This window comes from Arvicola amphibius, chromosome 5 (genome assembly GCF_903992535.2).
Source record: "Arvicola amphibius chromosome 5, mArvAmp1.2, whole genome shotgun sequence".
Classification (NCBI taxonomy): Eukaryota; Metazoa; Chordata; class Mammalia; order Rodentia; family Cricetidae; genus Arvicola; species Arvicola amphibius.
In genome coordinates, this window is record NC_052051.1 from 135,010,424 (window position 1) to 135,032,386 (window position 21,963).

Genomic DNA, 21,963 nt, shown 5'->3' on the forward strand with positions numbered 1-21,963 from the left:
CACACACAATAACGATAAGTAAAAATTAAATTTTTAATGAAATAAAATTTGAAAATTCAAGTAAACCCATTTGGACAGAGTTGGACATTAACCTAATCTGAAAGGGAGGAGGCTCTGACCCAGGTGCCATCACTCAGATCTGAAGAGGGAAAAGAGACACAGTTACTTTCGAGGCTGAGCAGAGTTTGCTCTCCAGGTGGAATTTAGTGTCACATCCTTGAGTTCAGCAGCATGAAGACTTTCCCCACGGGGCTGTGTATCCATCCTTTCCACTTCCACTAGCACCCTTACAGAAGCATCACACAAACACTGGGCTCCTGCACTAGCACCCATACAGAAGTATCACACAAACACTGGGCTCCTGCAGTCCCCCTTTAAACACATCAACAGCTGCCTTTTTTTGGATTTTTTAGCAGAGGACTCAAAAAAAGCAGCATTTCTAGATTCTGCCAAAGTTTTCCCTTCTTCATAACTGATCACCCTTTCCATACACAAGTCTTAAGAAAATTTATTGCACTTTCCCCACTACATCCAACAATTTATGAAAGGTAACATTAACAACTTCAAAACTTTGGGTCAATATAACAATCCGCAGACATATATTGATCAATAGCTATGGAGTATGTCTGAGGAAAATGGGCTCATCCTGCCCAGCTGGGTCTGCAAGTTAAAGATGAAAGTCTTGGTCCATTTACTGTGATAAGCTTTAGGGAGGTGCTTTCTATTATTGGATTGTATGAGTCAATAATCACATTCCACAAATTGAACTGTCCATGACGATGTCCCTGGCCTTGTTTCTTACAAAGAAAAACCAGACACTGAGGTTCCAAGATGCCTTTTTCTTCCCTTCAATACTCTGGCCATCAGCAGTTATCTAGAGGGCTTCTCAACAGGCCTCCCCTGAGCAGGGCCTCACCCAGAGTCTTCATTACTTTTCTGTTGCTATGGTAAACACCATGACCGAAAGCACCTTTGAGAGGTAAGGGTTTATTTGGCTTCCATGTCCCAGCCACAGTCCATCATTCAGGCAAGCAATGGCAGGAACTCAAGCAGTGCAGGAGCCTAGAGGCAGAAACTAAAGCAGAAGACATGAAGGAACGCTGTTTACTGGCTTCTCTCCATGGCTTGTTCAGTTTGCTTATTTAGACAACCTAGGAGCACTTGCTCAAGGCTGGCACCTTCTACAGTAAGCTGGGCTCTAACACATCAATCATTGAACTAGACAATACCCCGCACAGACTTGTCTACAGACCAATCTGGAGGATGCATTTTCTTAATTAAAAGTCCCTCTTCCAAGATATGTCTAGGTTCATGTCAAGTTGACTTGTAAGAAACAAACTCACAAAAGTTTCTTTGGTGGGAAACTTGCCCTGCCAAACTTCCACAGACAGGTCCAGGACTGCAATCTTCCTGAACCTGAACTACAGCTTCTTGACAGCCTCTTCAGCCTTGGTCCAAATACGTTAGAGGTAGCAGGGCACCTCCTGCTGTGTGTAGGTGAGTAGTACACAAAGCAGATTGCAGGGGAGCATCTGACATTTTAATAACCATGCTCACTAAACTCAGAATTGATGAGTTTACTGAGTTCCTGGATATATTGCTGCCTGAATAAACTCAGAGATGAGATTCTGTTCTCTCTATCAGTATATAGTGGGCAAATTTATTTTATAATCAAAGCCTCCACAGACTTTTATACCTGAATAAATGTCACTTTATTGGGTATTATCACTTAATCCCTAAGGAACAATTGCACTTCTAATGTGGAAGCAAGGCTACAGAGACCTCCAGGGAAATAACTCCAGTGTCTTTCCTGCCGTTTATATAAGGTTCCAGCAGGCACCAGCGGACAGTCGTGAAGTCCATTCGCTAAAGAGCCAGCAGTATTAGCAGATGGTGAGAAGCCAGAGAAAAGAGAAATCCACTCACTTTTAGAGACGTAATACAAGACTTAATGGCGATCAGTATGCTCTAATGGCAGGGCAGGATGAACTTGCCATCAAGAGTGAAGGCAAGCAGGCAAAGGGCAAGCACTTCTTTCTCCCATGTCCTTTATATAGGCTGCTACTAAAAGATGTGGCCCAGATTTAAGGATTGTGCCACCTCAAAAGATCCAGGCTTAGGGTGGGTCTTCTCACTCCAAAAAATTCAACCAAGAAAAATCCCTTGCAGGTGTACCCAGTCTCCTGGGTCTTAGCTAATTCCAAACAGAGGAGAGTTGACAACCAAGAATAGCCACCACAGTGGTTAAGAGCAATTACTGCTTTTGTAAGAACCTGAGTTCAGTTCCCAGCACCCAGATAGTGGCCCACAACCATGGGTAACTCCATTTCCAGGAGATCCCTCTTCCGACCACCTTGGACTCCTTCCTGCACACACTTGGTGCAAATATATGCACTCAAGCACACACAAACAAACATAAACATAAAATTAAATTTTTAAAAAGTCCAGGACCAGATGACTTCACAGGCCAATCTACTAAACATTTGAAAAATTACTATGCTAGGTGACCCTTGGATATGCTTCATTCTTTCCCTCAGCCCTCTTTCATCTTATTAATCCCTCTGATTAAAACTATATTAAAATGTCCCTCAATAAACTTCAACTCTGATTCATATAAAATACTATGATATATCAGTTTTTCCAAAAGACAGAAGTGAGTACTTAAGATTTGCTTACTTTTCTTATTGTTATGACCAGATACCTGGCAATCTAAGGGCTTCTTTGGGCTCACTGCTTGAAGATCCAGCTAGTCCAACAATATCTTTCCATCCAGCCCTGGAGGGAACCATGGCACAAAGCTGTGGCAGCAGGGACAGGCAATTAGTCACGCTGCATCCACAGCCAGGAAACAGAGAAATACTGGTGTCCAGCAGATTTTCTTATACCTCTTTCCTCTTTTATTCAGTTCTGAGTTTGGCCATTTAACCTGGAAGTAATGGAAAGGGGTTCATCACTTCTATTGTATGGTTCAATGTTGTTATATTTTAAAAATGCATTCTATGCACCTGTGCTTTGTATATAGGAGAAAGCATGAAAAGGCATAAAGGTAGGACAGAGGACAACTTTCAGCAACCAGTTCTCTCCTACTCTGGGTCCTGGGGATTGAACTGTGTTGTCAGAATTGGCAGCAGGTGCCTTTCCCTCCTGCGTCATCTCAATGGCCCTTTGTGATCATATGTTTAAAGATTTGGGACAGGGTCTTATGAGACCAAGACTGTTCTTGAACTCTTTGATCCACCTACTACTACCTCCCAAGTGTTCAGATTACAAGCATGTACTACCAGGCCTGGCTCACAAATAACTTTTGAAGTTTGTCATTATAGAAGTATACCATTAAGAGAAAACATTCAGAAATAAACCAGAGGATAACCAGCTGTCCCATCTACCTCATACTAAAGCATGTCATAAAGACCATCTGACTCTAGAAAGACAGCTTTTGCTATTTACCATTTACTATCAATTAAGAGTCAGACAATTTACAGCCCCATAAAGTTAGCTGCTAACTTGTAGACAGCTGAGGGCAGTACAAGTAGATTTTTGTCTGTTCTTTCCAGTAAAGATACAGATGATTTCTGTCAGATACCAAAAATCACCAAGAGTTATGTTCCTATTGCTCTGAACTCAGGCCATTTTTCCACAAATGTCAAAAATCTCTAAATAAACACAAAACAAAGGTGTGATTCAGAATTTTCGAAAAGTGATTTCTGAATGCTTCTTCCACATTTACCTCACTGCCATAGACACATACTTGATGTCTGTGAGCCTCAGTTTTTCCTTCTGTAAAATGTGAATGTTAATGTCTATCTAGGGGGTTGTAATAGGACAAAAGAAGGTCAGTGAAACCACAGGGTTGGCAAGAGACTTGGCTCTAGAGGGGATCCCAGGTGTCCATGGGGATGTCCCCAACTAGGTCCTTGGACAGCAGAGGAGAGGGTGCCTGAAAGGTCCTTGCCCCACTATCACGCTGCTGATTATCTCGAATATCACCATAGAATCTTTGTCCGGTGACAGATGGAGATAGAGACAGAGACCCTCATCAGAGGAACGGACTGAGCTCCCAAGGTCCAGTTGAAAGGCAGAAGGAGGTAGAAGACAAGCAAAGAAGTCAGGACCGCGAGGGGTTGGTCCACGAACTGAGGCAGTGCACCTGTTCCAATGGGAGCTCACCAAATCCAGCTGGACCGGGTCTGAATGAGCATGTGATCCATCTGGACTCTCTGATTGTGGCAGACAATAGGGGCTGACTGAGAAGCCATTGATAAAGGCACTGAGACTTGTTTTTACGGCATGTTCTGGCTTTTTGGAACCCTAGTCTATATGGATGCACAGCTCCCTAGGCCTGCATGTAGGGGGGAGGGCCTTGGAATTTCCACAGGGCAGAGTTCCCTGCCCTCTCTCAAGCAGGGTGGGAGAGGTAGGAGGGAGTATGGGGAGCCGGAGGGGATTGGGAGGAGGGAAGGAAGTGTAAATAATTGAATGGAAAAAGAAAAAAAGAAGAAAAAAGAGTGCATAGCTAGAAAATATTATTTACAGGTGGACATAGTACATATGAATAACAGCCCTGAAGTAGATCTGTATACTATGTACAATTCTTCTCTACCTGAATTTTCACTAAATTGAAACCCTGCTTGTAGGTGGAGTTTTCCTGTCCTGACTGTCTGCTCCAATAACCAGCAGCCATTTCCCAAATAACTGACTTGGAGACTTAATATAAATTATAAATGCTGGGCCAATAGATTAGGCTTATTACTAGCAAACTCTCATATTCAAATTAACCCATAGTTCTTATCTATGCTTTGTCACATGGTTCGTGGCTTGTTACCTCATTTTCTGCACATCCTGCTTGCTTAGTGACTGGCGAGCCTCTCTTCTGACTCCACCCTTCTTCTTCCCATTATTCTCCTAGTTTGGTTGTCCCACCTATAATTCTTACCTGGCTACAGGCCAATCAGATTTTTATTAAACCAATCCATGTGACAAATCTTCACAGTGTACAAAAGGGTTATTACGCAGCATTTCCCCCTTCTCATCTAATTAAAAAGTAAAGTGTTAACTTTACATAGTAAGATTATAGCAACTATTTGTCCAAAACTAAAGGGAAAATTAAAGTCTAATCCAAAACCCTCTTTTTATCCAGGCACAGTGATGTACACCTGTGATTTCAGCACTAGCAAAGCTAAGGCAAGAGGATTGCAAGTTCAAGGCCAGCCTTGGTTTCATAGAAAATTCCAGGCAAGACAGGCTATAGATAGAGACCTTTTCCCAAACACATCCACGCAAAAATAATTACATTTTCTGAGGAGCAAAATAAGCTCTAGTCCATTAATTAATTAATTAATTAATTAAAGGAGAAGTCATCTAAGACTTTTCTTTCTAACTTTGAATTTCTGTCTAAGGGAAAGTTAGATGCTTATAAACCTATCATATTAAATCAGAGTTCTTCAGAGAATGAATTAGATAGATATATGTTTAGGAAGGGAGAAAGGGGAAAAGAGTTTAAGGAACTGAAGAACTGGATCCCATGAATGTGAAGGCTGGCAGGAGAGGCCAAGTAGACTAGAAACACAAAAAGAGCTTGTGTTACACTGGAATCCAAATGCAACCTGTTGGCAGAACACCCTGATCCTTTTCCAGCCTGGAGCTGATTGACTGAGACAGCCAGATTCAGGAGGGTAATCTAGATTACTTTAAGCCAATTTAAATCTTAATTTCATCTCAGAAATAACTTTCACAGAAATATCTAGTCATGTTTAACCACATACATTCAGTACTGTGGTCTAGCAAAATGAACACACAAAGTTAACTAAAATACTCCATGTTGGCTAGAACACAAAGTGCCTCTACAAGAAGAAGAAACAGGACAGAACTTATAGAGTCGTAAGGAAGTAGGATGTTGGATCTAAAGTGGGGGTGGGAGTCATACCAGTTTCTAAACTCTAAGCAATCCTGTGTGGGTGTGCTCTGAGCAGAAAGGGACAATTAGAACCAGGTCAGTGGAAGAGGGGCAGATGACTGGATGAAAAACATTCAGGACTACCCCTGAAAATGCAGAATGGGCTTTCCTGGGCTGGCCTAGGTTCTCTGCCACGGGTTCCCTGCTACGGAAGTTATGCAAGCTTGTAATACTGCACAATACATGACCCTAAACAGTACCAACCCATGACTCCTTTGTCTCTAGTTTGCTGTGACACTGACTAAATCTCTTCCCTTTTCTAAGCTTAAAGTTAAGGCTCAAGGGTCTTAAGATTGTTACAATTATTTTTATTATGGGGGCTATATGTGTATTGGTGTGCCACATGACTGCAGGACCAAAAGAGGGCATCAGATCCCCTGGGACTGGAGTCATAGACAGTTGTAAGCTGCCATTTAGGTGCTGGGGGTCAGACTCAGGTCCTTGGGAAGAGAAGTCTAGGCTCTGAATTATTGAGCCATTGCTCCAGTCTTGAGTTTACCATCTGTGGACAGTGATCCATCTTGTCCCACTAACCCACTGTATTGGTTACTTTTCTATTGCTGTGATCCAACAACCAAGGCAACTTATCTGGACTTAAGCTTTGAGAGGGTTAGAGTCCATGATGGTGTGGGGAAGGAAGAGCGTCAGGATCAGGAAGCTGAGGGCTCACATACTGAACTCCAAGCAGGAACCACAAGCTCAAACTAGAACTGGCGAGTCTTCTAACTCTCAAAGCCCTCCCCAGTGACACAAATCCTCCAGCAGGGACATAATTCCTAAGCCTATGCAAACAGTGATCCAAACAGACACCTATGGGGGACCTAGCCTTCAAATACCACACCTACTGACAGCTCCATCCTGGTTCAGACATCAGCTTCTTCCACCATCATTCTTCCAACAGAGTCAGAGAGCCGGCCTTAGAACTCCCAAGAGTCTCCTCTCTTCCTGTCTCACCCTGGACTTCCTTTGCCCCACAGACCCTCGGGCAAAATGTCCTCTTCTACTCTCAAAGGACATCGCTTCTTGCCTGAAAGCTGCATGCAGAAATTTACTTTAACTGAAACTTTGTTTTGTGGCTAAAATACTCCATCCAGTTAACAATTAGGAAGGATTTGAGAGGAAACAAGATGCTGAAAAGGAAATGGGAAGATTCCATCTTCTAAGTCAGAAATGCAGAGATGGTCACACGGTATCGTTAATGTAATTCTTTGAATGCACTCTCATTGCTTAATTTCAAAGTGTTCGATCGCACAGTTGTAGAACTAGGAGGACAGAAAGACTGTCACCGGCACATTGTCTGTTTGCCTTTCTAATTTTTCAAGAAAACTGTGACACTAAAATAAGAACACTTCTATTTACTTTTTCAAAGAATATTCTTCTTTTGTTTTTATGGATTTTTCAGACATGGTTTCACTATGAAGCTCTAGCTGTCCTGGAACTCACTGTAGACCAGGCTAGTCTCGAAGTCACCAAGATCCACCTGTGTCTGCTGGGATTACAGACCTGTGTCACCATGCCTGGCTTTATGGACATTTCTTAGCAGGGCTTGGTGGCTCACACCTATAATCCTCTAAACCAACTGAGAGATTGAACAAAATATAATAAAAATAACTTCTTATTTCTTAATTTGTCTTGCCCAGGATCGCCCACTCTATATGGTCAGCGCTTATTTGCTGGTTGGTTGGTTGGTGTGGTAATGGGAGTTGAGCCCAGAGCCTTCCGCATGCTAAATAAGCACTCTACCATTGAGCTACACCCCCTCTCTTGACATTTTTATTTTAAGACAGGGCCTCACTGAGCTGCCTGGGCAGCTCTTTAACTTGAAAACTTCCTGTTTTACCCTCCCAAGTAGCTGGTTAAGTGTCCTGTGCCCGAGCCAGGCGGTGGTAGCGCATGCATTTAATCCCAGCACTGGGGAGGCAGAGGCAGGCAGATCTCTGAGTTCGAGGCCAGCCTGGTCTACAAGAGCTAGATCCAGGACAGGCTCTAGAAACTACAGGGAAACCCTGTCTCGAAAAACCAAAAAAAAAAAAAAAAAGTGTCCTGTGCCCATCTAACTGCCTTCTACCAAGCCAGTTCTCCTCTTTCTGCCTCTGCTTCTTAAAAGCTCTGTGAAACGGGCTCCTTCCTGCCTGGCGAACCACAGCCGAGAAACACAATCAGAATGCAGCAAACAAGTACAATGCAGCTTTGACAGTTCAAATCCTAGCTATGGAAGAAGGCAGAGGAGTGTCACCATGGGAATGAAGAGGAACAATCATTGTGCCTGTCTAATGTTAAAGCACAGTTGTCAACTTGTTTCCTTAAAATATATAGCTAAAGCACTGTTTGTCCTAGCCAGAACCTGGAAACAACCTAGATGCCCCTTGGCTGAAGAATGGATAAGGAAAATATGGTACATTTACACAATGAAGAACTACACAGCAGAAAAAAATAATGACATCTTGAAAATTGTAGGCAAATGGATAGATCTAGAAACATCGTATTGAGTGAGGTAACCCAGACCAAGAAAGACAAATATCATACATACTCACTCCTAAGTGGCTTTTAGACATAAAGCAAAGAAAAACCAGCCTACAATTCATAATCTCATAAAAGTCAGACAACAATGAGGACCCTAAGAGAGACATACATGGATCTAATCTACATGGGAAGTATAAAAAGACAAGATCTCCTGAGTAAACTGGGAGCATGGGGATCATGGGAAAGGATAGAAGGGGAGGGGGAGGAAGGAAGAGGAGCAGAGAAAAATATATAGCTCGATAAAAACAATAAATAAAAAAGGAAAAATATGCAGACAAGTTATATCTGTATTTCCTTCTTGCTATGAGGATGGAAGTACTTCTGTGTTTACTACACCACTAATCCCCAGAGAAGACTATCAGTGCTCCCTTCCAATGCCCCCTTCCAATGCCCCTTTTCAGGACCTCACAGATTTCCGGTTGCCAGCACCTTTGTATCTATAGGTTTTCTCAGAGCCATAGAAAAGTGGTCTGTCAGCCAAAGTACCCAGTAATTAACACATACACACACACATTCTCTCTCTCTCTCTCTCTCTCTCTCTCTCTCTCTCTCTCTCTCTCTCTCTCTGTCTCCAAGTCTTCAGGGATATAAATATCCCCAACTCCCTACCAATTATAATTGGCAGAATAATTTCTGAGAAGCATGTTATATTGTTTCCCAGAGTGTCTCTGTGGACCTAGGTCTGAGAACCAGCTTACTCGTCTTTCAGGAACACTCTCTACTGGCATACCCTGAACCTCTCAACTCCCCACTCTTGTCTCATTTTCTGCTTCCTTCATGTCTGGCTTCTTTCAGGTTCAGCTTACAAAGAAGCTCTGGCAAGAGCTCAGGGCTTTCATTCTACCCTCAGCCTCCCCGTCATCCCCAGAAGTTCCTGATGGTAATGGCTGGCTCGGCAACTGATTCTTCCCCTGAGACTTCAGGTCTCAGGCTTCACAAAGCACCACACCTTCACTAGCCATGGAGTGCCATAATGTTCCTTTAGATACACAGACAGACAAGCAGACAGACAGACAGACAGACAGACAGACACACACACACACACACACACACACACACACACACACGTTTGAACAACTCCCAAAGCAGCTTTTCTCAGGCTATCAACTCTGGTTAGGTAACCAGTAAGATAGTAGAGGCTTAAGGAGGGACCCCTACACACACCTTCAGAATCAGCAGCTTGTAAAACCAGGAACTGGAGCTACAAGACCCTAAGTGCTAGCCAAAAAGAATGAGATCTGAGTTATGTTTTGGGCCCTGGGTAGAGATATTTCATTCTGAACTGCCCAAAAGATCCTAAGGTTCCTATTTGCAGGGAGGCTTTCTCATAAAGAATGAAGACACACAGTACCCTTTTCTTTAAAATTAATCCAAACAGGCCTGCCAATTACCTGAACAGGGAAATGCCCCACTGGGGAAGCTGTCTAGTCTAGAAATTTAAGAAACAGCAAAAAGCCTACCTAAAATGTACGAGAGCACAAAGGTCCTTTGGCCAATGTCCACTCTTACAACTAGAGAGTATACTCTACAAAGAATGACCCCTTTGGCTATCGGCCACTCTCACTCTTTGAAAGTGTTTCACTTCACGCTGTAATAAACATGACCTATCTTCTGCACCATGCGCCACAAGTCTTGTCTGAATTCTTTCAATGGACATCACAGGAACACTGGCCTTAGAGAGGATAGTTGAAGAGGACAGGAAACCAAGAAAACTAGGAGCACAAGGTGAAGCAGACAGAGTGACAGAAGTCACCAGTCACGGCACCAGTCACCGGAGGGAAGGTGTTGTGCTGGCTACAGGTGGGTCATAAAACATTCTACAGGAAGTTCTTGCCTGGGTGGGTCAGGCCAGCATCTCCCAGGAAATCAAATGAAACCACTCTGCCTACATACATTTCAGGTAGGCTTTACTGTTTCTCAAGGTTCTAGAATAGACAGCTTCCCTGAGGGGGCATTTCCCTGACCAGGTGATTGATAGGCCAATTTAGATTAACTCAATGCTGGAATAGAGTTGGAGCCTCTATTTTTAGCTCACTTTCTAGCTACCAGCCAAAGACATCAACTTCTTTCCACAATAGGCCTCATCACATAGCTAGCACTCCTAAGATCCAGCTGGGGGAGGGGTGTGCTTCTATTTTATTTTGGTTTGGTTTAGTTTTGGTTTTATTGTCTAATAGCCCAAGCTGGTCTGAAACTCAAGGCAATTCTCCTGCCTCAGCCTCACAAATACTAGCATTACAAACAGGGGTCATAAAAGTAACTTTTTTTTTCATTTCAAACTTTACTCTTTAAAAAAAGGTCACAAGCCAAAATTAACTTGATCCAAAAACTATAGAACTTAGTGAACATCTATATAGTTAGAGTAACCTTTTGGAACAGAAGCTGTAGACCTTCACATTAGATTTTGTACTTTCACCATAAAATACATTTTTATTCATTTACCTATCACCAAAAATTAAAAAATCTATGAGTTAGAACTAAAAAACAATTATATACTATTTCATAATTCATGTTCATTATTGAATCCAATCATTATCCCCTAATATTTAGCTATTTTTGTTATCTTCATGTTTCTTCATAATATACTATACCCCCATGTACATTTGTTTATATCTATACATGTATTATATTATTGGCTAGATGCTACAGTTGAGAGAAAACATGTGATCTCACTTAATATTAAGCATTCTAAGTCCATCCAATTTCTTGAAAATTAACATTTTCATAATCACTTTTGGGAGTGTCATCTTATCACTTGTCTGCTGTGGGATAATGCCCTTGTGCCCTGTAAAAAGTTGTCACTTGTATTGGTTTGATAAGACGCTAAAGTGATGTAAGAACTAGCTAACAATACACCTGAGCTAGTAGGCCAATCGGTGTTTTATTAAACCAATACAAGGTACAATTTTTTTTACAGGGTACAAGGGCATTATCCCACAACTTCTATCAAAGGCTCCTAGTTACCAGGCTGTGAATACTAATGAGTATTGACCACCAGAGAAAACATGGAGACTGGTTTCACAGACTGGCTCAGTAGTAACCAAACATCAGGCTGAACTTCCCTGTGAGGGCAGAAAGTTGCTCAGACATGAAGGGACTCTGGCAAGCCTGAGCATGATAGCTTGGCTCTACCAAGCCTTGCTCTTCTTCCCAATTCCCTCTACCTTGCTAAAAACTGTTAAAGTTAGCCACCAAAGTCTATTCCCTTATTTGGCCACTTCTTCCTCCCAAAGCTGACTACCATGGTCCAACTATCAAAGTACTGAAGACCAGCAATCAAAAAAAAAAGCCCCCTTTGGCTCAGCTAATTAACAAGCTCAGTTACAAATAAACACTTCATCCTACCATGGGTTTCCCCTTGTACCTTTATAAACGGCCATATTCCTATGTGCCATGCCTGTCTCTTTCTCTATCCAGAGGCAGTTATTCCTGTTCCTTTTCCTTTCTTCATCTCCCCTTCTCCCTTGTCCTCTATCTCCTGTCTTTGTCTGATGGAGGAGAGTTATCTGTCTATGTTTCTTTCATTGGTTAATTAATAAAGAAAACTGCCTTGGCCCTTTAAGAACAGAAAATTAGGTAGGTGGAGTAGACAGAACAGAATTGTGGGAACAAGGAAGTGGAGTTAGGGAGAGACGCTTCAGGCAGTCGCGATAGGAGTCTCCATGCTGCTCCTCTCCGAGATGGACGCAGGTTAAGATCTCTCCTGGTAAGGCACACCTCATGGTGCTACCCAGATTACTAAATATGGGTTAAAGGAAGATGTGAGAATTAACCAATAAGAGGCTGAAACTATGGGCCAGGCAGTGTTTAAAAGAATACAGTTTCCGTGTAATTATTTTGGGCAAAGCTAGCCGGCGGCGGGTGGCGGGACGCAGCCCCGCCGCTTCTCACTACAGATTGGCGCTCCAACGTGGTGACTAAATCCACTTAAAAACCTTGCCCGCTTGGGATCGGAAAGAAAGTTCTCTGAGACCATGCCAATGGCTCACTGCTCCCTTCCTGCACCTGGGCAGATGGCGGAATCAGGCTTAGGCGAGCGGGACAGCATTTGCGGATTCCTGCCGCAATAGAGAGAGAGGTGTTTTCAGACTGCTCTGCGCCTCAGATTCGGCTGTGACTTGGATTAAAAGAGTTTCTGTGCTGCACGCTCAGTCTCAGAATTAAACTGCTGAGTGCGGCTCCAATGTCGACTGCTGTGTGCCTGGAACTGTGTGCGGCCCAGGGGCACCAAATGACTGAGGCAGGAGCGGCTTTGGCTCTGCTCCGCCATGCTGAATTGTGCTGACCTCAGGCAGGAACTATCGTAATTACCATGATAACAGCGCAGTTAAGGTTTAGACTTGGCTATAAACAGGCAGTACCGTATTATTTTAAGAAGTGGTTAACCTTTTAAGAAATGCTCCTGGATAGTAAAAAATTACAGATTCACAATAGAAAAGATTCAGACATAGAAGGCCTTTAAATGGCTCACGTAGGCTTAAAAGAGAGAAAAAGAAAATATAGAGAATAAAGTTAATGCCTTAAAAAAAAAAAGGTTAAAGTCTTTAAAGAGACAGAGTACAGATAGTTATAGATTAAAAGAAGTAAAGTGATAGAGTAAAAATAAGCCACGTAAAAATGGAAAATTCACAGAGAGTCTGGATTATGTATTTTGTTGTGTTTTCTTTGATTTTTTTGACTGTAAAGGAGCTAAATACAGAGAGACATTTCATTATATGGGCTGCCAGTCTAGACCAGAATGGACATTTTAATGGTATGACTTCAGGATTTGGATCTAAGAACATGATGCTTTGGAAAAGAGTTTCTTCTTTTGTTTTCACAGAGGACGAGACTCTGTGGATTGCTTCTATCCCAATATGGTATGATAGACCACGCCCTCCTGAAAGGTTGCTGTGAACATCTTCAAAAAATTACTTCACTCAACTGCCAGCTGAGAGGAACCTAGCACACAGGTTATACCATAAAAGACCTAAATAACAGCGCCCCCATTCAGCAGGAAGCAGTTTGGAGAGAAATAACTGCGCCCATTTTCCCAAATATTGCTTATAAATGTTCTTTTACATTTAAAGGGGGAGATGATATAGATATGAATTTGCATTGGTATAGATTTTAAGGTCAATTTTGTTATATGTATATGTATTTCTGATCTTGATTAAGGTATTGTAATTGTGTAGTTCATTTAAAAATGTAATGTATAATTAGGAAATATAGGTTGTTAATGGATAATCATTGATAATAGTTAAGCTTGTAGTCATGTTATTAGATTTTATAGATATGTAGAGATATATTTCAGTTTGATAGACATTCTTCATATCTTTCAAAGACTGCAGAATATGGCATTTAATGTTTTAATAACTTAGGGTTTTTCATGACAATGAGACACGTCTGCTCCTGGCAGCACCAATCTACTTCGAGAGGAAGATGGGCATCGAAGAGGCTACTTATGGAGTTTGTTAGCCATTTGGGCAAGAAACTGCTCTTGGCTGGACTGTTCCATAAACTGGACACAAAAAACCCGCAGAGAGAGAGGACTGCTGAACTTGCCTAAAGGTGAGATGATCTTTCGGGGTTCCTGATTCGTGAAAGAGTCTGCGAGACGTTCTGCAGGACACAGCAGAAAGTGACTGAACTGTCTTTGGAATTTTTCTGCTTCATGGAAATGTCTGCTGGATACTATGGGCCTGAAGGCTGAAGATAGATGCCCCAACGGTACAGAGGAACTTTGGGTGACTGTCCAGGCAGCGAGTTGTCTCTGTCATTTCTAGAGTTTTATAAGTTACTTATTTCTTGTTTACTTAGGTAGCATTATATCCTTCTGGAGTCTTTGATGGAGTTGAAGAATAAATAGATAGTTATAGCTTTCCTTAGTTATGATAAAAGATAAAATAGATTTAAATATTGTAACTGTAATACTTGCTTGATAACTGTTTTGTTATATGTAATTTTGCTATGCTAAAGTTGAAGCCTTTCTTTTTTGTTTAAACAGAAAAAGGGGAAATGATGGAGGAGAGTTATCTGTCTATGTTTCTTTCATTGGTTAATTAATAAAGAAAACTGCCTTGGCCCTTTAAGAACAGAAAATTAGGTAGGTGGAGTAGACAGAACAGAATTGTGGGAACAAGGAAGTGGAGTTAGGGAGAGACGCTTCAGGCAGTCGCGATAGGAGTCTCCATGCTGCTCCTCTCCGAGATGGACGCAGGTTAAGATCTCTCCTGGTAAGGCACACCTCATGGTGCTACCCAGATTACTAAATATGGGTTAAAGGAAGATGTGAGAATTAACCAATAAGAGGCTGAAACTATGGGCCAGGCAGTGTTTAAAAGAATACAGTTTCCGTGTAATTATTTCGGATAAAGCTAGCCGGTTGCTGGGAACTGGGCGGCGGGAACGCAGCCCGCCGCTTCCCACTACATTTGTCTCCTATTCCCTGCCCTCTGCCCTATGGGGAAAACAAATCTCCTTGGTGCTGAGAACTTGGTATTGGGGGTCCTGAGCCGATACATTTCCTTTCAAGATAACATAGTTCAAAGTTCAAAAGAACTTTCTAGAAATGAATAGTAAGAGAAACCAAAATGAACAAATGGGAATATAAACACTTAGGAAATGTCAATCACCTGACGTAACCAAAGAAGTGAACAAAACATCCCAAAGTAAGCTGGGGATGAGTCTAACTTCACACAGGGCACTTCTCCCTCTGAACTCCTTCTCTGCTGGCAACGAGGAGCCTGGAGCACACAGAGAGCACTGACAGTATGCTGGTTTTTCCAGGGTTCTTCCCTGAACTCATCTTACTGACATGGCAAAGAGTAAAGCTTATTTGGAAGAGCCTTTGGCACCATTACAAATAGACTGGGTTCTCACACAGCAGCAGCAAACTCTCAACCCAAGCTGGAGCTCGGAAGATCTGATTAATGTGTTTAACAAGCGACTGGCTCTTTCCAGCCTCTTGTGAAATACGCTTTCCTGTCTGGTAACCATCATGCTTTGTGAGTTGGAACAAAGTAAACCCAAAGCTGAACAAGACAGCTCCAACCCATTCTCTTATACATTAAAAACTCTCATTTTCTCCCTGTCTAGTATTACTAGTTGTTTATGAGGAAATAAACTTGCAGTGAGTGAATTCAGTCAAGGCATTAAACAAATCATCCCATGGCCTATCCAGAGCCTCAATGCATGTTTTCCAAGCTACACCCTCCCTGTGATATGCATACTGCCTAAAGAAAACCCACAGGCTCAACTTTCAAAATATGTCAGGATCACTATTCCTGGTACTGCACCCTTTCTCTACATCACTGTAGCAATCTATTAGCCAACCTCTGCTTCTCTCCTTTTCTGTGTTGCCTTCCTAAAAACTTCACAGAGTGACACTTTAAAACATAGATCACTGCTCCTTTTCAAAACACACTGTCCTAGTAGGTTTTATGTCAACTTGACACAAGGTAGAATCATCAGTGAAAGGAGCCTCAATTGAGAAAACACCTGGACTGTAGGCAGCATTCCTGTAGGGTATTTTCTTGATTGATGCGGGAGTACCTAGCACACTGTGAATGGTGCCATCCCTGGACAAGGTGGTCCTATGTTATACAAGAGAGAAGTCTGAGCAAGCCATAGAGAGCAGACCCATAAAGCAGCATTACCCCATGGTGTCTTTCAGTTCCTGCCTCCAGGTTCCTGTCCTGCTTGAGTTCCTGTCTTGGCTTCCTCTGATGACAGACTGTGACCTGTAAGTCAAATCAACCCTTTCCTACCCCAAGTTGCTTTTGATCAGGGTGTTTATCACAGCAAGAAAAAGCAAATGAAGACACATACAATGGCCCCCATGTCCCATACAGCAAAATCCAATTTCTTAAATGCTTTTCAAGATCTCACAAAAGCTGTCCTCATTACTTCTAGTGCCCCATTCCCAAGGGCTCTCCCCCATTACACTGTAATAGTTCTCTTACCTCTTTACTATTGTTCCTTTGGACTTTGGAGATTTGGATCAGCCTCTGTATAGAACACCCTTTCCCTGTTATCTACTTGTCTCAACTCCCTATTTTCTTCTACCTTTGTTCAAATCTAACCTTTTCCGAAGGTCTATCTTGTCACTCTATATAAATTTTGAGGTTTCTTCCTTCCATTTCTTGCTCTACCTTCTACAGAAAATAAGAACTCCTTAAAGATGAAAAGTAAGTATCATTTGCTGGGTCAGAGTCCGTGTGAAATCACAGGCTAAAAAAGAACAGAGGATGTATGCCCATGGGATATCATCCAAGATACATCATTTGAGAAGACAGGATCCTACCCTAAATGTAAGCAGCTGTTAGATGGCAGCTGCCATGGTTAGCTTGAGGATGCTATGCATCCCTCTACTGAAAGGGGATGCTGAGACACATCCCTGCTGCCTTGACAGAAACAGGAGGAAGCATTCTCCAAAGCACCACAGAACTGGTACTGGGTTCATGTTAAGTCTAGCAGGAGGACATGAGGGGAAACACTTGGAGAGGCTGCAGGTGTGCTTGAGAGACTCCTGTTGAGGACAAAGTGGGAGCATTCTAGAAATGTGAAACTCGTGTGTCCAGAGTGGGAAGGAGATTACCCAACACATTTCCATGGCAAAATGAACAGGCTCTCTGCTATCACTGGCTTTCTCTTGCATTGGCTTGTTTTTCTTTTTTTTTTTTAAGATTTATTTATTTATTATGTACACAGTGTTCAGCCTCCATGTATGCCTGCAGGCCAGAAGAGGGCGCCAGATCTCATTGCAGATGTTTGTGAGCCACCATGTGGGTTGCTGGACCTCCGGAAGAGCAGTCAGTGCTCTTAACCTCTGAGCCATCTCTCCAGTCCTTGTTTTTCTTTTTAAATGTTAAGAGAAAATATATGTCCGGGCCGTGGTGGCGCACACCTTAAGGAAGGTGGATTTCTGAGTTCGAGGCCAGTCTGGTCTACAAGAGCTAGTTCCAGGACAGGCTCTAGAAACTACAGCGAAACCCTGTCTTGAAAAACCAAAAAAAAAGAGAGAGAAAATATATGTTTCACTCTGTTACAGACATTGATTAGCCAGTTGCCATGAACTTGGGAGTTTATAGGATTAGAAAACATAAACCGAAACAAGAAACCTATGGGAAGCAAGTGGGCCACACAACTCTAACATCAGCACTAACATCAGAGACAAAACGATCTTAAGTTTGAGGCTAGCCTAGACTAGAGAGACTCTCTCAAAAACAAACCAACCCATGGAAATGTCCTTTGCTTGTTGTTTTGTGTTCCATCTGAAAAATACAGGGATGTGAACAAAACTCTTGAGAGTTCATATTGATTCTTAATCACATCCATCCTACTATACCAGAAGACTAGAGTGGGCATCTACCAACTCCAAATTCAGAGACAATGCAACAACTGACTTGGTCTGTGCAGCCTGAAAATACCACTGAAGAAGCTGGCCCTGCAGAGTCTCAGACACCAAGCCAAATGTCTTCAAGGTCTGTTTCTCCCTCTGCTTCTTTGCTGGGCCGAGGCTTCACTGCTGACAAGGGCTCATGCTAGTTGCCATCTACATTCAGGGAATTCCACTGTTGGCAGCTGGTGATGCCAAATGTCCTGAAGGTGCTGCTTGACAAAGCTCACAGTGCTAGGACAACTTGGACTGACCGACCCATCACTGCCCCTGGTAGAAACTGCTGCACAACTCTATGTCTTTGACATGTCTAATGTTTGAATTCCTTGCTGTTAAGGGTCTCTCACTGAAGGCTAGAACTGGAATAATGTAACAATTCTTAAGAAAGCTGAGGATAATAAGAAAATAACTTATGGTGATTCCCTGGGAGAATTAGCTATGCAAGAAATTGAGTCTTCTATAAAACTCATTGCTTAAAGTGGTATTAGTAAGCATGAGACAATAATTTGGAAAAAATCTTTAAAGAAGAAAAACAGGGAAATTTTAGAACCTGACAAACTATAACTGACTCATTAGATTTTCATGTTCTGCCACAAAAACACAGAACTAGCATAGACAAGAAAAATATTTTGATTATAAAATTAATGACAGGCCTTGGTAAAGTAAGCAGTTTTAGGAACCTTGATGCTCTTCTACTTTTTGCAGGATTGTAATAAAAACAGAGACCATATTGAGACAAGAGCTTATGACAGAGACACACACACAAAAAAAAACATGTTGGCTCAGTGAACTCCCTGGCTTTGTGAGCAGACTTGCAGATCTCTGACTGTAGGAGGAACAAAGAGAAGAGGTCAGCATTTCAGAGGTCAAGGGAAAGGATGGTGGACTTAAGTCAGATACAAAACAAAGAATTTAAACAAGGGACTGAAGAATTAGATTTCCATAGAAAGATCAAATATTCATTATAATAGATTAATAGACTAATACAGGAGAAGCTTAGTATAACAGGAGGAGGAAATGACTCTTGATCTATTAACTTAGTCAAACTTAAATAGAGACATCCTGTCTACTATTTCTGTAACTGCAAGGCTTTATGACACCAATTTTAAGGAAAAAAGAAACTGAGTTAAAAGAATTGATTTTATCATAACGTTAGATTTTAGTTCTCATAAAATTTGCTCTTTGCTCGTTTTGGTTTTTTTTTACTTTGATATGTTTATGTAATCAAGGAAGACTTTAGAAGTATATACCATGAAAAGACTGCAATGAATGATTAAAGTCTATGATGAAATGATTTTGTGTATAAATAAAGCTTGTGAAAGATGCAGACTGTCAGAGTAGGTCAAGTGATAACCAGATGAGCTTCCTCTCTGTCCATCTCCTATAAAACGAAGCTAAGAAGTGTCCCGTGTCTGATGCCACTCTTGCATCCACCACTTCAGACTCTGCCATCCAGAGATGGAGTCTGGTAGGCAACTTCAGTAGAAACTCAGTCTATCAAATGGAAACAGTCACGCACTATAAGCAAACAGAAGAGCATTGAGAAAAAAGCTGAGCTGACTCTGCCTTGTGGGGTTTTGTGTATACATACCTGTCAGACAATGTTAGCAAATATAGCAGCATGTGTGTAAAATGTTCAGATGCAAAAGTCATTGAATACAATTGACTGTCTATCTACTCTGGACCAAGCCTTTTGTCAGGACTGTCTACCTACTCTGGAGCAAGCCTTTGTCAGGTCTGCCTCCACAGAGCCCATGCTTTAGAAAGAAGACATCTTTGTTTTAAAAATGGAGGCAATGCCACATGCAAGTTGCCCTAACAGGTCACAGTTGTAGGAAATAGGAAGAGCATGGTCAATTCCTCTATTTTAATGTTTGGCAAGTTTTCATAGAGGAAAATACCCTGGAACTAACAAGTAGAAAAAAAGTTCCAGGCTGAGGAAACTAAATTTACAGAGTCCCAAAGGGATAAAAGAGCCCGGAATAACCTCATTCCTGGGTCAGAGTTGGAGTTACATAGGACAGGAAAGCAAGTGAGGCTGGGGATATGAAACCAAAGAGCCAGGCAGCTTCCAGATCCTAACGGGCTTATCCATTATCCTAAGAGTTTGGGAGTTTGGCTTGTAGGTAACAGAGAGCCAATGAAGGAAGATAAACAATAGAACATAAATAAATAGAACTGAAGTTTGGTTTTTATAAAGACTAGTCTAACCCAATATTTTGGTTTTTTTGTTGTTTTGAGACAAGGTTGTTATGTGATAGCTGTACATTGTGAAAACATATTGCTGTGATTGCTGTAATAAGAAGCTGAACGACCAATAGTTAGGCAAGAGGTACAGGCAGAACTTCTGAACACAAAGAGAGGAAGTAGGAGATAATCAAGGCACAGTGAGACACCAACAAGACATGAAGGGAGTCAGACATACAGAATGAAAGAAAGATAAAAAGTCACAAGGCAAAATATAGACTAATAGAAATGTGTTAGTTTAAGTTTTAAGAGCTAGTGGGGCAAGCCTAAGTTAAGGCCAAATTTTCATAATTAATAAGAAGTCTCCATGTTGTAATTTGTGAGCTGCAGGTCAAAAACAAGGTCCTCCTATCTAGTTCTGGCTGGCCTGGAACTCGAAATACTGACCACACTCACAGAGATCCACCTGTCTCCGCCTCCACTGTGCATTGCCATGCAGTTCAATCTATCTCAGTGCAGAGAACAGATAGGTGGCTGTTGGGAGAAAGCAGTGAGCCCAGGAAGAAAACAATCCAACTCTGAATTGAAGCGCCCAGGTTTGCGGCTAAGGCCGGTAGGTGCTGGTGAAGCTTCTAGTACAATCAGAGGGGCAGGCATGTGAGGAACATAAGCTCTGAGACAAACACACAGTTCAGGCTGTGGAGGTTTGCTAGGATGGAGCACCCTGCTGCCCTTTGCTGTTTACTTTTGGGAAATAGCCTCTAGGTGGCAGCAGCACACTTCCTGGGAGGGGCTCCCAGGAGGGCCAGGAAAGGAGAGCTGTTGAGACATGATTTTTTTTTTCTTTCCCTTCTGTGTACCTGCTATGATGTTTGGATAAAACGGCAGGCTATAAACAGGAAAGCCTGTGATCAGTGTAGAGTTCAAGCAGGAAGCCCAAAGTGGGGAAAGCAGCCTTGGCAGACGGCCAATCATGGTTGGCACAGTTCCTGGGATCTCAGAAGTTGCTTGAGAGCTCACTGGGCCGAAGGCTAACTCCAAGCTCTTTCTGTTGTGAATTTGTTCTGAACTCATAATAGGATTTTCACATTTGGGGTTTGGGACCTTCCTTTCATGTGCCCAGCACTTCACAGTTTACAAAATGCTTATACTTATGGTAACTTTTTTTTCACCAAGACATGTAGCATTCTTCCCAATCTATGCATTTTCAAACAATACTTGGGAGCTATAAGTGGATTTTTTTTTTCAGAAGTGCATAGGTAGGAAGTGCCAAAACCACTGACCTAAATTAGATATTTTATGTTGGCGAAACAATAGGGAAGTGGATATCTTACTCTGGATGAGAATACAAATTGAGCTAGCTTTTCATAACACATTGTCAGTGTTTTTAAAATGTGGTTGGCCTTTCATCTGGCAGTTCATATTCTGGGTCTCTGTGCTAACCTATGCTCATCCTAAAATGCAAAGCTCGAAGTGAATCCAACATTAAAATGTGACCCTAGTGGAATTAGGGAAGAGTGAAAAGGACATACAAGGACACATCACCAAACTGCCCCCATAGTGTGCAAAGAGGATCTGATCCTCCTGGAACGCTCTAAGGAACACAGAGAATTCTGGAAGACAGAGGAGGGGATGTATTCATCGGCTCTCACCTACATTACTTTCAATACAGATGGTTAACTCATTTTTCATGGCTTACCAAATGTGTTCCCAGAAGTATCCCAAAATGTATTCACACATCAGCTACGTAGTTAAAAATAAGGTTAGAGGTAACGTGGGACGATGCTGGTGTTGTCACTGGAACACAGATCTCTGAAAAATCCAGTTTTCAGAATCTAGAAGCTATAGCTCTATGGAATTAACAAGAACGGGATCCAGACCCCTTGGAGGTTCGAAGGGAACCTATAAATAAATTAACCAA

General features: G+C 42.0%; 1 protein-coding gene across 3 annotated transcripts in view; it reads right to left on the reverse strand.

The window, feature by feature from the left end:
* The window catches only part of Smim3 (small integral membrane protein 3), a 60,886-nt gene that overhangs the window by 36,532 nt on the left and 2,391 nt on the right, over nt 1–21,963 (reverse strand). The window contains exon 2 of one of the 3 annotated variants that reach the window (XM_038330273.1): nt 2,677–2,926. The exons of the other annotated variants lie outside the window; for them this stretch is intronic. The gene's annotated coding sequence lies outside the window, so the exon portion shown is untranslated. The remainder of the gene's footprint in view (nt 1–2,676; nt 2,927–21,963) is intronic. 3 annotated transcript variants of the gene reach the window in all.